Raw genomic sequence first — 15,779 nt, forward strand, 5'->3', positions numbered from 1 at the left:
CTCTGGTTTTAACAATCTTTCTGTTCCCTCTTTCAGAATGTTTCATAACCTGCTGTTCAGATCCAGGAGCCTATGGGGAACATTTCTCATTCAAAGGAGCACATTCTTCTCTCCTCTGAACACAAGACTTCATCATTGTTTTTCACCTCAGTCCTAACTTTAGTTCTGTACAGAGAAGATATACAATAGTTCTTCAAAGTAACTGTAACCACATTCTTTCCCAGATTCAGAATAGACTGTTCCCTTCATAGTCTTTTATAAGGATTTGCCTGATCTGATTACTGTCTTTCTTTACAAGGTCACCCTCCATAGAAGTTATGCATTCTTGCCCTTCACATTGTGCACAAATGGTTTGCTTTGCCTCCAAACCTTCTGTAATTACCCACACTTCTCTCTGGCTCAGTTGATACTCATGTGTTAGTGTTTAGCCTGAACGTCAGTGTCCATAGGAATCCTTCACAGGCATTTATTCTTTCTAGACATATCTTGACATATCTCATAACAATTTAATTTTTCCATTACTGGAGATTATATTTCTTTGTATTATATCTCTTTGTAAATATTCCTCTGTCCACATTAGACAGTAAATACCATTAAGGTAATGATTCTGGTTGCATTTTTCAGTTTCCTACAAAGAATTTAGCTTCATATTCACAATTTAAAGTGCATAGAATGAGCTGGGCATTGGTGGTGCACACCTTTAGTGCCAGCACTTGGGAAACAGAAGCAGGTGGATCTCTGTGAGTTAGAGGCCAACCTGGTCTACAAAGAGAGATCCAGGACAGCCAGGACTGTTACACAGAGAAACCCTGCTTGGAAAAAAAACCCAAAAATAAAAAAAAATAAATAAAGTGTGTAGAATGAAAGCATATTGATGCCTGTATATTAGGCTGTGAAACTTTCAATCAAAATTAACTTAAGAATGGATCTAGGCTCATTCTCTTCATTTGTTTTGGCTTTTTTCTTGTTTTGTTTTAAATAAGAAATTTGGGATTCTATTAAAATACTAGCACAAAGGGAGATCCTAGAGTACAATATAAGGAATGAGATGCTGAGTAGTAGAGTCATGTGGTCTGGGGTGAGACCCAGTTAAGAATATCAGAGCTGTGCACTGGACTTATTCCACCCCAATGTTTAGACTCTGAGAAGCAACTCCAGCCCTCACTGCCACAGCCATATGTGTCGTGTTTTAGTTAACCAGCTCATCTTAGTGACCATACATCTCAAAGGTGTCACGTCTCTATATCTGAAGGGAAAGTATTTTTCAAGCCTCTCTTCCTTATTCTTACAAATGTTTTAAGTTGTGTGGCATTGTTTTCTTTCTGTTCCTTGAGCCTCTGTTTTACACTAAAACACCACTTACTTCTATTCTTCCACAAAACTAAAACTGTTTAAATAGTGATTGACTGAAATTCCACTATGGTTAATTGTCGTTTAGAACAAGGGTCCCCACACAGCATAGATTTTAACTAGTGGCACTTCTCTGTTTAGTTGGCTTACCACTTCAACTGGTTTCATGGTGACTGTTTTCATTTTTAGCCACTCGTATGAACCTGGTTCATTACTCTGGTTTTGTAAAAGAATATGCTCCCAAGAGAGCCTCTCCCTCTCCACTCACTTCCTTTCCTTTTCTGTTGAACCAAGTCCCATAAGGAGACAGATTTTAAACACTAAATATTTTGAAGAGAATGATTTAAGGAAATACAAGGTACTTTTCTTGCGTCTACAAGTAGTTTCACACTGAAAGCCTCCCATTACTTTTCACTTCCAGTACCTTTGTCAAGACTTTTTGTCATGTCCCTCTAACAGGGAGTATGAGACTTGGCTCCTTTTAGATTTTCTATAATTTAAGAAAACCATAGTACATTTGTAAAGATACAATGTAGATATCATCCTTGGCTGTGATGTGTGTGTGTGTGTGCATGCACGTACATATACCTGAAAATGTACATGTATGGAAATATTGTAATTATAAATTTGTATATTTCCATATGTTAATATATACCATATACAATAAAACTATAAATTTTGTGTTTATATATGTGCACATATATTGCAGTAATGAGAACTGAACTTAGGCCCTCACACATGCTAGGGAAGTTCTCAATGTAATGCTATGTATTCCCAGACATATATATATATATATATAATATATATATATATATTATACACTACACACACACACACACACATATATATATATACATATATAGTCCAATCATTTATAAATTCTTTTTTGTATATTATCACTCTAAATTGATATCTATAACTCTCTATATATTTATATATAAATATATTTACATTTATATATACTAAATATAAATATATATATATATATATTAATCTCTGGAAATCTAGCAAGAAAATAAAGTTTGAAAAGATATCAATTATATTTCATATTGTAAGTCAACAATAACCAAGCTACAATCAGTAGAACCACCGTAGAGGTCAGGTATAGATTAAGGAACTACGAAAGCAGGGCAGATAGATCTCCCTAGAAAGGGAAATAGAATAGATAGTTATAGATAGGTGGAGGGGCTGGAATGGGAGGAATAGTGGGGTGGGGAAGGGAAGAGGAGGACAAAAGGGGAAATATGGGCAGAGACAGCTACAATTAAAGGCTAATCAAGGGGTAATAAAGAAACCTAATGCAGTAGAAACTTTCTATTATATGTCAATGTGATCTAAATAAAATTTCCAAATAATGGGAGAGACAGAGCCCCAAACTGGCCATTTCTTATTACCAAATGAAGCTTCCTGTATTGGAACTGGGTTACATCCAGTTGAGCTATTGGCCAAAGGAATCCCAATGAAATCCCCAAACAACACAGGCTGTTGCCAAGACTTTCGTTTGCTCTCCACAAACTGACAGCAAGTTTGTGGTTCCATTGCCAAAGACAACACCCACACAACTCACTGAATATGGGAAAGTCAAACTAGTGCATACATAGAGCATTCACCCCATATGCTGGTATCTTTGGTACAGGAAGGTACTTGAACACTATCAAAGGAGAAGTGTAAACACCAAGCCAGTCACAAACTGATCTACAATGGTGTCCTGCCTGCAAGGTGGTAGGACAATGGTGGCACAAAGCTTGCGGGAATAACCAATCGATGTCTGACTTAAGGCCTACTCCATGACATGGTATCCATACCAGCTGCTGCTTGGGTAACCAAGAACCTGAGACTTGATAGCCCAGGGACCTAGTGCAAAACCAAATACTACTGTTCTAAAACAACAACAACAAGAACAGAACCCCCCAAAACACAGAAATAAAATTATTCCTATTGACATTCTACTACACTCATACATTAGTTAGTACCATGCTTAGCCATCATCAGAGAAGCTTCCTCCTGCATCTGATGGAACACATACAGAGACCCACAGCCAGATATTATGCAGAGAATGAGAGACCTTGGAAGACTCAGGCACAACTGGGATGTCTCCATCAAATCCTTCCCTTCAGGTCTCAGGAAAATCTGCTGAAGAGGGGATAGAAAGAGTATAAATGCCAGAGAGTATGGAGGACCCCATGGAGTCAAGGCCTTCTAAAGCAACAAGACCAGTCTCACCTCACATATGAACCTCCAGGGACTGAGGCAGCATGCACAGGGACTGCACTGAATGAGGTCCTCGAGCTGAAAGGAGAAGTGGACAGAAGCCCTTATCCCCAACTCAGAAGCTTCTCCAGTAGATAACAACCTGCAAGTGAAAATTTAGTTTTCTTCATGAGAGTCTAACTAGAGAAACAAGCTACTCTTAAGGGTAGGCAACATGCCAAGTAATAGATGGCTGACAGGAAATGAACTCATCAGTGTCTTTGGAGGTTTCTTGTCTTGTAACGTCATGTCTGGGACTTTCCTTTTTTAAAATAAAATCATATTTTTATTTTGTTAATATATGTTCTCTTTATCTCTCTCTTTATCCCACAGGTCCTTTGCATATGTATATTGCGACTTTCAGTTTAGTGTTCTTCTGGGATTCCTGAGTGTGTGAACAGTTGGGTCTCTGTGTCTATGTCTGTTTCTTGGTCCCTTTTCCTTCTGTTTGTTTTGTTCTATTCTGATGTGTTTGATTTTGATTTATCTGACTTTTTTTTATTATTACACCTTAGAAGCTTATTTGTTTCCTAATGAGAGACAGAGAGGGTATGCATCTGGATGGAAAGAGAGGAGTAGAGGGAAGGAAAACTGTAATCAGGTTATAGTGTGAGAGAAAAAATATTTTCAATAGAAGGAAAATTATTTATTATATATATGATTTATTCTTCTCTCATATATTACATACCAACCACAGCCTCCCCTCCCTCAACTCCTCTAAGGCCCTCTCCCCCCACCTACCTTCTTCCCCAGATCCACTCTTCCTCAATTTCTCTTCAGAAAAGAGCAAGCCTCCCAGGAATGTCAACCAAATACTGCTTAACAAGTTATAAGACTAGGCACAAACCCTCATATCAAGGCTGGACAAGGCAACCCAGTAGGAGGAAAAGAGTCCCAAGAGCAGGCAAAAGAGGCAGAGAAACACCCTCCATTCCCATTGTTAAGAGTCCCACAAGAACACCAAGCCTCACAATCATAACATATATGTAGATGACCTAGCTTAGACCCATACAGGCTTCCTGATTGTCACTTTAGTCTCTGTGAGCCCCTATGAGACCTGCTTAGTTGATTCTGTGGGCCATGTTCTTGTGGTGTCCTCTACCTCTCTGGTTCCTACAATCCTTCCTTCCCTTCTTTTGTGGGGTTTCCTGAGCTGCACCTAATGTTTGGTGGGTGTCTGCATCTGCTCCCATCAGTTGCTGGACGACAATTGGACTAAGTTCCAGTCTGTCACCATCCCTGATTTCAAGCTGTACTGCAGAGCTATAGTAATAAAAACAGCATGATATTGGCATAAAAACAGACATGTTGATCAGTGGAATGGAGTCATAGACCCAGACATAAATCCTTTTAGATAAAGAAGCCAGAAATATACAATGGAATAAAGAAAACATCTTCAACAAATGGTTCTGGTCTAACTAGATATCAGTATGTAGAAGAATGCAAATTGGTGTGTATCTATCACTCTGCACAAAACTCAATTCCAAGTGGACCCAAGATCTCAACATAAAACCAGACACACTGAACCTCTTAGGAGGGAAAGTAGGGAACAGCCTTGAACTCGTTGGTACAAGAGACAAGTTCCTGAACAGAACACTGATAACTGCTAAGGAAAGTACTAAAATTTAAAAAAATTATGAACGGGACCTCACGAAACTGAAAAGCTTCTGTAAGGCAAAGGACACTGTCAATAGGACAAAGCAGCAGCCTACAGAATGGGAAAAGATTTTCACTAACTCCACATCTGACAGAGGCCTCGTATCCAAAATATACAAAGAACTCAAGAAACTAGACATCAACAAAGCAAATAATCTGGTTAAAAATGGGCTATGGATTCATTATTATATTTCAAGAAAATCTAATATGTTATGTTCCAAATAATTCAGAGAGTGAATTTTCAGCACAATACATCTCAAGGGTTCTTTCAGATAAAGGAGTACACCTAAAATTGAAAGGCATTGACTTGCATGACATATATCTTGTCTTTTATTATGCTGTCCAAATCAGTATTCTAAGCCACAGAATTTACTTACTCTTTCTTGGACATTCATACATTTTGATTACTCAATGACTTGTAAACAACTGTTTTATTATGTAGAGAGTGCCTGTGTATACACCAGGTGGTTTTTTTTTGGACTTCAAATTGTCGTTGTACTGACATCCTTTGACTCCTGTGGTGGCTTGAGGGGGTCTCTGCATTACTCATTGACCACACAGTATCACATTCCCACTTTATTTTTATAATTGCATTTTATTGCTTTATAGAATGAGAATGTGTACATGGACGGTATGGCTAGAGGACAACTTTCAAGAGTTGGTTCTCTCTTCCTCATGGGTTCATGGGTTTCGGGATTTGAGCTCAGGTTTAGATGGCAAAGCTTTTACCTTCTAAGCACCTCACCCCATGCTACTTTTTTTTTTTTTTTTTTTTTTTTTATTTCTCACTAAAGTCTAAATGTACTGTTAAGCAGAGAACCAGGACCAAATGTCTGGATTGTGAAATATGTGCACATATATAAGTGCTATGAATCACAAAACCTATATCAAAATTAATATTCACATTCCTATAACATACTTTAAGGGAACTGTTACTCAAACTGTATGCATGTATGTGAATTTTAACACTGGACAAGTGCAAGTTTATTCAAACATTATATATTCCATTATGCAGCTATGCAAAACTCTAAATGACTAGGGCCTTGATGGTCTTAACCTCCCTTTGTGATCCTACTACCTTTTAGAAGTTAGAACTCTGTTTGGATCATTTTTATAATTTAAAATTTTTAATACTTCTATATAACAAATATGTGAATATTGGTAACAAAATGTGTAGACATTATAAACAATCAATAAGTTGCATGGGGTTGAGAAAGAGCTTATATTAAATATGTAGCCTGGAAGGCAATTTTTTAGTTGTTTAGAATGTGGCTTTAAGGCTCCAAACCTGGTTGTGAATTGAGGTTTCCTTCTTAGAGGGGTGATTTTCAGTGAGCTGTAGATCTCTTGAAGCAGATAATACCAACCCAGGGGTAACAATAGCAATGAATTTCTAGGAGGTTGAGTGGAGATACAGTACTGTGATCTTTTTGTCATGTTACGTGATGTGAAGACTGTTTCAGGAAAATATGGGCTGTGTTATTATCATTACCAAAAATTAGAAAAAGGAAACTTTAATAAAAAGAATTCCACCTAAAACATTAACTCCTTAAATAGCATTTAATCATCCTAGCTAAATTTGAGAAGATCTGAGATAAGAGGTCATGATGTACAACTCTCTGTGAATTTTCAATTCTTACCAGCAACAGATTGTGAAAAACATGTTGAAAAAGTCAGATTTTGAGGCTGTATGTAAATTTTGGAAAAAGAGATGGTGATAAAAGCTTCCTTCTTCCTAAGATAACATGCACAAAAACATTGTGCGACTCAGGATAGCAATACAGGCGTGTCTGTAAGCTAAGCAGCTCTTTGTGACACATTGTCCTTGCTCTCCAAAGTAGGCCTCATCTCACTTCTAATGTGTGAAAGGGGAGATTATTCAACACTGTGGTAGACACAGTTTTGTTCTCAAGAACACTGCGATATCATTAATCTTCTGGCATGCCTGCACAGACGGGTTATGTGAATGCTAGTCTTTTGCAAGGCTATAAATAAAGTTTAGAGAGAGAAAGAGACAGAAAGAAAAGATGTTTTCCCGGAGCTTCTATTGCCACAGTACGGTCCACATTAAGGGTGCAATAACTTACCAGTAATAACACTTTTAAAATCCTCTTTATGGGTTTTCAACATGTGTCTAGAAAAAAACTCTGCCTAAAAATAGAATCTGATTTTAAGGCACCGTTTTCTCAAACTGTGTCATCCTTAACATGTCCTCATTGGATGGCCACACATGACTGTTCAGTTGCTTTCTACAATGGCCATGCTTTATCATCTACTTTACATGCAAGGAGTTGCCACCATAAACATTTGAATACTGGGACACGTGTGATGTGTATGCATATTTGTGTGGACTTATGGATGTGTACATGTGCAGGAAGTCATTTAGGATAGGTGGGGAAGCTTCTGAGCTGGATATCACAATGTATTTCTCATTTTTTTTAATATCAGGATTTTCTATTTGGTAGCTGAATTGACCTACGTTTCATAGTTATCCATGTTTGGAAATACTCTTATAAATAATGCTTGCAGGCAAAATGCTGTTAGAACATGCTTATGGACTATATTACTATGCAGAATATAGACTTAATTTCCTCATTTGGTTGGAATAGCAAGCAGCTTTCTCTTTGGTTACAGTAAAGCCTTTTGTCCTGATGGCACAGCAGCAGTTCAAATCCAACCGACCTTGTGGAAAGATCCAGCACCTCAAAATGTGTGTGACTGTTGTCTAGAGCTAGCTTGACAAACCAATAGAACTAAAAATAAAGATAAATGAAAATTTAAAATTCCAACTAGCACAGACTCTAATTCTATATTGCCTTGGTAACTTCTTTTTCCAGAATATTTGGAATATGGAATTCCGAAGAGTTTATATGCCTGGAGTAAAAGACACTCCAATAGAGACTCTTGCTTTTGTGTTGTGAGGGGCAGGTATTGCTAAATGTGAAGCACATTTCTAGCAGTTTTTCAGGTTGAAAATACCTTTAATTTGGGACAATTTGCCAATAAATCACTTCACATGCTTTTCCATACTCATAGTTTTAGAGTCTTCATTGGGGGCCTTGTGATGTCATTTCTTCACTGATCTTTGAGTGTGGTTCCAGTATCACATAGGCCTGATGTGGGAACTCATTACATTTAAAAATAGATTAGGACAGAACAGCCAATTTGAATGCCTCATCTAAGAAACATCATACAAGTGGAGTCTCCAGATCATTTGTCCAAAAATCTGAAGCACAGGTTCAACTCTTCTCATCAAGGGAGAAACTAGGATCCTCAAAAACCCATGGAGAACAACTCTTGACCTCCATGAGGCACAAGGTAATAGATACTTTAAAAACCATACTGCAAGTATCAGTGTAGGAAATGCAGTGTAACCTTAGTTTACGGATTAAAACACAAAGCAAAGGAAAATTTTAAAAAAGAAAGTAGTTAACACTTATAAAACTTTGTAGATGGTTATCTCTTTTAGTACTTAAATTATTTTCATGAAATATATAATACTTTACCTGTGGCCAAAGAGGGCAATATACTGTTGAGACAAGGAAGGCACTTCTTTATTACCTGATGTCTACAAAATGTGGAGCCTGATTCTAAAGGTACTCAACCAGGACCAACAGTATTGACCCCAAATCAGATGTTGGTTAAAGCAAACTTTGCTTGTTGGGTTCTTTCCTTCTTGGTCAGTGGCTTCCTTTACTCTTTGCTGCCCTGTTCTAGCGACAGCCTCATTTTCAGGGGCCTAATTGTACCACCCCCTTGTCCATGCTCAGTGAAGCCTATGCTCGCGGTTTTTATTTATATGGTTGGTTCTTACATTTTTGTCAATGGATACACTAAAATGATTATATCACCAAAATCCTTAAAGCGACATGACATTAAAGAATGTGGATAGACATATAAAAGAAATTGTGTCTTCTCAGAAAAGAACTTCAGGCTTTGGAAAACAGTGTTTGCCGTTAAACATTTTTTAAACATATTGTTCTTCAAATGCTTAAATGAACCTTAGAAGCATATTTAAGTGATAAAAGGTCCTAGTTTGACAAGCTCATTTTCTAGGCTACTAGTTATTCTTCGCTGGTTATACTGAAGTATTATTTTGGAGAAAGGATGGGGATGGCACAGATATTTTATATAACATTTAAACACACGGATTATCTGTAACCATCCTTATATTCAGTTCATAAATGGAAATTCAGTACAGCCACAGATTTAAACTATTTCTCGGATTGTATAGAGACAGCTTTGTGACACTCAGGATATTTTTACTTTAATCACATTTTTAAAAAATCACTATCTTCCCACTTGGTCAGACTTAAACAATTAGTTTGTTAAATATAATGCTTAGAAAGAACAGAGCAAATAAACTCAACAAGAAAATTTAATAAATGATCGTTGTTTTCCTTTCTTAATAGTTGCTTAGATCGCTACTGTATGTACTTCATAAGAATTTTTTCCCCACTGAAGAATGTCTTTGGGCTCTTTGCAGCTGTTGTAACATAGCCTTACCCCATTTGAGGCAATCTGTGGGAAGGGAAGGAGACAAATTGTGACACTCTCCTTATCAAAGGACCACACAGTTGTTCGCCACTTTGACTCCATGATGGATTGTTATCTTGGGGTTTGACTGATGTAAGGCTAAAAGTTCAGAGAAAAACGGTACAGAAGCCCAGTAGCTCAGTGTTATTGACACTTACGTGATAGTGTGGGGTCGATCAATCTTTCTCGATTGTTTTTACCTTCAGTTTTGTTTTCTGTTCAAGCGTCATTTTCCCCACCTCATCAGATTGACAGGAAAAAAACGTTGAGAGGAAGAAAAAAGCAAGACCCTGGGAAGCACTGATAGCAAAAGATTCAGCTGCTGTGAATGTGTATGCTGGAGACAGACACCCACCCACAGACACTCATTGTCTGTGGGACATATGAGCATAGATGCTTGTTTACAAGTTTAACCAGTACATGGTAGCAGGGGGGAAAAAACCTGAATTTTATTATCACAAGTCAGATAACATTTAACTTGGGAAAAATATGGTTCTTAATTATTTTGTTTGGTTTTTGAGAAGCAGAACATTGGTATATATTACACATATGGGATCATTCCACATTACATTTTTCCCCTGTACATTTGCTTTAGTTTAGTTTACTATTTAGTTCGTAGGATATTTACATTGACACAGTCATTTTGGGGTCTAAATGTTCTGAGGTCTCTCACCTGATTGCTAGCGACTGACAAGTTAATAGAAAGCCTGCTGCTTCTGCCATGTTTGAAACTCTTAAGGGGCAAGCAGCACAGGGACAGTCCCCGTGGTCCTGTGGGGAGACAAGAACCTGAATTCTAACAGTGAAGCCATTCTAGAATTAGCAGATGTTTTCATCGGGTTATCTGAAATGTAACTAATATAAAATTCACTAGCTTTAAACATGCGATTTGAGCAACTCGGACTAGTGTATCCTTATATTACCAACAGTAATATCAAGATATCAAACCTTACCATTACCACCTCAAAATGTCCTTTTTGTCTGTTGTAGTGTTTCTTTGATGTACACCACAGCCCCTAACACCACTTGAAAGTGTGAGTAACCTCCCACGTTTATATATTATACATGTGCAGAGGCCATGCTAATCTTCTCTGTACTGTTGCCATAGCAGCATGATGATTGTTGAAGGGAGCACAGCTTTCAGAAGTAAGGCATGACTGTGTATTAGTGTGTAAAGTTTTTTAAAACATTCTTTTATTAGATCTCCTAAGATAGTATTGTTTGTTGTATTGAATTTATAAAGGCTTCACTTTATAATTCAGGCTGGTCTGGAACTCAGCATGCAGCCCCGACTGGTCTCAAACTCCTGTCAGTTTTCTGGTCTGTACTTTCTGTGGAATCACAGGTGTGACATTTATTTCCATAATGCATGAAGACCTTTTAAGTGTTAAGTATGCTGTCATTGTAGATAATTACACAGCCTTCTTGCTGCTGGGTATTATTGGTTTGTACATACTATGTGAATAATTCTAGTTTCAATTGATATACTATTTCAACTTTAGGTTGACTTTGTTTTTTTAAACTATGAATACTTACACAAACGTGAAGATAAAATACATGTGCGTGTCCAAGTAGATAGACATGCTGTAAATGTTAATTGTACTCATAACTTACAGTCTGATTATGCTGATTGATTTGTTTGTCACTTGTAACTTATAGTTTCAAAGAGGTTTTCTATTATAATAATAAAAAATATTAAAGCATCAATATGAAAGAATAAAGCATCAGCATTTTGCTAATGTGTTAGGTTTCTTATCATTCTAAGCTGCAATTTCCAGCATGGTTTCACAACAAAAATTCTTGACTCAAGTTCCTTCCTTAAGGATGGGAGAAAAGTGGAAAGAGTCAGTTCTGAATCATGATGAACCATCCTTGTTTGCGTTTACCTATGCTCTTTCTATATACATAAGCCACATGCTCCAAAGAATTCTTAGGAACATCCATTCTCTCAAGCAAGTGCAAGTAGAAAATATCACCTGTGTTACCTTTCCTAGAGTTGCTTAGAAAGGAGGGAAATTTAATTTCAGCACTTTTGTTTTTATGTTCCCAAAATGCTTGCTTCTGAACCTCAAATCCTGAACTCAAGGTTTCCCAGTGATTCTAGAGTAATGAGAAGCTCAAAGTGCTTCAGAATGCCAAAGAGAGAGAGAGAGAGAGAGAGAGAGAGAGAGAGAGAGAGAGAGAGAGAGAGAGAGAGCCCACTGCTACTATTTTCCCATTAAAATGCAAGATCCTCAAGGGGTAGAGTTTTATGTAGACAATGTTGGATAAGTATCTGAACTTCTGAACGTATTTGAACTTACACTATGAATCATGCCCAGGTCTGTCAACCCGGTTAGATCCTGAAGTCTTTTGCTGTACAGCCACATGGCTTCTCTAAATCTTTTTGTGTTTTAGGCAGATCTGAACTCGGTAGCACACACTGTAATGAGCTCAGTGCTGCAGAGTGACAAAGGCCGATGCTGACAGTAACGACTACTATTTCATGCAGCTTGAGCTTTGTGCCAGCGCTCGGCCACCCAGATCATCAGGATGGGCGTGGGCTACATCTGTTTGGCTGTGCCTTGCCTGAACTGAGGGGTTCTGCCTGGGCTTTATTGTTGCCACATGGCTAGCACTGTTATTTCACAGCCTAAAGCCCTTTCTTATTTCCCTCTTTGCCCCGAAACCTTCACTCCTGCGTATTTCCTTTCTTCTTACCCCGACTGTCTAACAGCTGAACTACATAAATGCCAAGCAGCGACATGAATTCCTAAACAGAAGCTGCCATCAAACAGCGCTGCTCTAACCAAGAAGCACACATGTAGAAGGCCATGACTGACAAGGCTCCAAAGGCAGGTCTTAATGAATGACAAGTGTGAAGCTCTTATTGTTGTTCCAGTTGATAATAGCTCATATTTACACACACACACACACACACACACACACACACACACACACACACACAAATGCATGCATGCACGCGCACGCACACACATACACACACCATTCACATTTCAGAACAATTCAGTGTAACTGGCAGCTTGGGAAAGAAAAGACTTAAAATCCCTTAAAGGAGAGCAAGACCGGAGGAATACTGAATCCAAAGCATTCTCTCAGTTTGGAATATGTTGGCATCTTTTGATTGGGTTTAAAATTGGAATCTTGGAGAAGCAGCAGAAAAAGTCAGAATTATAATTGTTTTGTTAGGAACAAGAGAAAACAAGGAAGTAAAAAGAAAGAGCTGTTCATCTTCTATTTGTCCTTGCATAATTCTATTCAGCATTAATTAATGCTTATGATATTACAATTTTGTGTATACCGACTGTTGTTACTAAAGGAATATCTATGATATGAAATTTACAAATGAGATACAATGTGATGTCCATGAATTGTATGTAATCTGTGTTAGGATAGTTGCTAAAAAGTTATTTGAATATTGCTTTTCCTCAGTTACAATGATGTATGAATTCATATATAAGGAAAACGTTAACATTATTCCATGTTTCCTTGTAATATTCAATACCAGCTATTTTTGAAAATCCTTCTGATAGTAGAGTGGCAGTTCACTGAGAATTAGCAGAAGAATGTGCTAGAAGCCAGAATAATGACAAAGTAATCATTAAGGGTAAAAAATCACCTCAGCCAGATTAGGTACAGTGGCTGGAGAGAGGCCTTGGGGGAGGTGCCATTCTGGAACCAGTGACAGCGTTCATTTTGCAGCAACAATACTGTTGACGTTAGTTTACAGGAAGCCAAAGAGAAGAGAGAAGCATCTGGCGGTGGCCACTCTGCCACACCCCCTTCAGGAGCCTGCTCTGTTTGATTGGCTATCACTAGCCAGGTGATGCCTCTGTTCCTATGTCCTCAGCTATGAACTGTCATCTAAGGAATCTTTATTCCACTGTAAGTGCCTAAAATATAACAGCTTTGATATAATTTCTAGCATAATACATGGGTTTGAATGTTTTCTAACCAAAGATCACAATACTTCATTAGGACTGTCTGCTGCCTTTGTGACAGTTGTTCATGGTTTGTCAAATGCTAAATTAAATCTAGTTGCATCCAGAAGGTTATCTGATGCGCTTCAAATAACCCAAGTACTATGATAATATGAATTAATCAGTGGGGACTGTAGAGATAGCTCAAGTCTGTAAGGTGCTTGTTGCACAATCATAAAGACCAGAGTTGAATCCCCAGCACCCATTTAAAATGCTGGGCCTGTGATGTGTACTTGTAATCTTAGCATGGGACAGATAGACAGGCAGGTCCCTAGCCTACTTGATGATCCCAGGCCAGTGAGAGACTGTGTCTTAAAAACCACAAAGTGGTGCCTGAGAAACAACACCCAGTGTTACCTCTAGCCTACACACACACACACACACACACACACACACACACACACACACACACATCTCCTACATACATGAACACACATACACAGAAATGTATGCACATACACAATAATGAGTGAAAAACTTGCTTAAGTGAAGAAACTCCTCGAAATATAAAGTGTTATTTATACAACAACAATGATGTAATTTCAGTGAATGTAGCAAAGCAATGAGTCAAGAGCTAAATCTAATAGTTAATGAAGAGAAAACACGGTCATCAGTGTACAATATCTCCAATCTTATTCTGGAAAATTCTAATAACAAGTCTTTAAAATCATTTGGTCATTTTCTTCAATTGAGAGACTCAATGTGAATATGTCATATTTATCTGTAGTTATTAATATAGAAAATGTTATGTTTCCCAATGCTTTTGAATACTCGTACTCTATGCAGGTATTTAAATCTCCCATTTTGTAGTTGGTGAAAGGGTCCCAAAGACAATATTTATTTCTATAGTGTGGTGAACTGATCAGTTGTTAGTTAGATTTCCTATTTTTCTCATGTGGTTGCAGTTAGGTGTGGCCATCTAACTGCATTATATTCAAAGAATGTGGACATATATTACATATTCTACATATTTCTGGACTAGGTGAGTACAAAACTCCCTGCTTGGTCCTTTAGGCTATTCCTATCTGTTAACTCAGAGTGAAGGACTCAGAAGCCCCAGGGTGTAGCATATTACAGTACTGTGTGTCACACTGTAGGGATACCATACATAATTGAGGGAAGAAAAAAGGATGAGGAAAAAAAGATAGTAGGAAAATGGAGATAGTAATGCAGTGTTTTTCTTTTTCACACTAATTTCTATGGCTATTTCAGAACACATGAATATGGGCTTAAATTGTCACATGTCCTATTACCGACAACCTGAACATTAAGGAATCTAAATGTTAGCAGTTTGGTATTTGACAGTACCTGAAAGGCTGGGTAGGACTGATATTTTGCTCTTTTATAATGTTTTATTTTACTCATCCAGCTCCAAAATCAATATATGACCTGATGTGGACATGTGAGAAGGAATGTTATGTTGTCTGGCAGGAGAGAAGTAAAAAGTGCACAGATTCGAGGAATATTTTAAAAGGGCACTTTCAATCTCACTATTGTACACTGGGAATGGTCATACCTAGTGGGAGAGTCATAGATCTAGGTAATTACTGCATGTTTTTAGAGACTTTCTTGAAAAATTCCCTTTCTTTGTGCATGTGTCCCACATAAAGGGCACTTAAGAGACTGCAGAATGAAGAGACATAGCTCCATATTTCTTGAGAAATATGGTATAGGACAATTGGGTACGTTATGGTGTGCCCACTATGGATGGGGATGTACAGCCACTGCTCATGCTGGCCAGCCCTACGTTAGTGTGTTGTTAAATATTTTGGAAAACCAATTGTAGTATCTTGTTCTAGATAACTTGCACTCTGTACTACTAAGAAACATGATGGCAAAAATTCTAAATGCCTTCTTGCCATGCATGTATGCTTATACGCAAATCATGTTTTCTTTCTATATGAGTTTTTTTTTTAAAGGAAAATGTAAGTTTGATTTCCTAGAAACAAGTTAAAATGAGAATGAATTGGCATTTATATATTGTCTATATGCTTTGTGTAACAGATC

At 37.7% G+C, this 15,779-nt stretch overlaps 1 non-coding gene across 1 annotated transcript; it reads right to left on the reverse strand.

Annotated features, from left to right (window-relative positions):
* Window positions 1–10,820: 10,820 nt before the first annotated feature.
* On the reverse strand, window positions 10,821–10,926 carry LOC128113882 (U6 spliceosomal RNA). Its single transcript, XR_008219690.1, has one exon. It is a non-coding gene; the product is annotated as a U6 spliceosomal RNA (small nuclear RNA).
* Window positions 10,927–15,779: the final 4,853 nt, after the last annotated feature.

The sequence above is a fragment of the Peromyscus californicus genome, unplaced genomic scaffold, assembly GCF_007827085.1.
Source record: "Peromyscus californicus insignis strain IS unplaced genomic scaffold, ASM782708v3 Scaffold_18__1_contigs__length_77618521, whole genome shotgun sequence".
Lineage (NCBI taxonomy): Eukaryota > Metazoa > Chordata > Mammalia > Rodentia > Cricetidae > Peromyscus > Peromyscus californicus.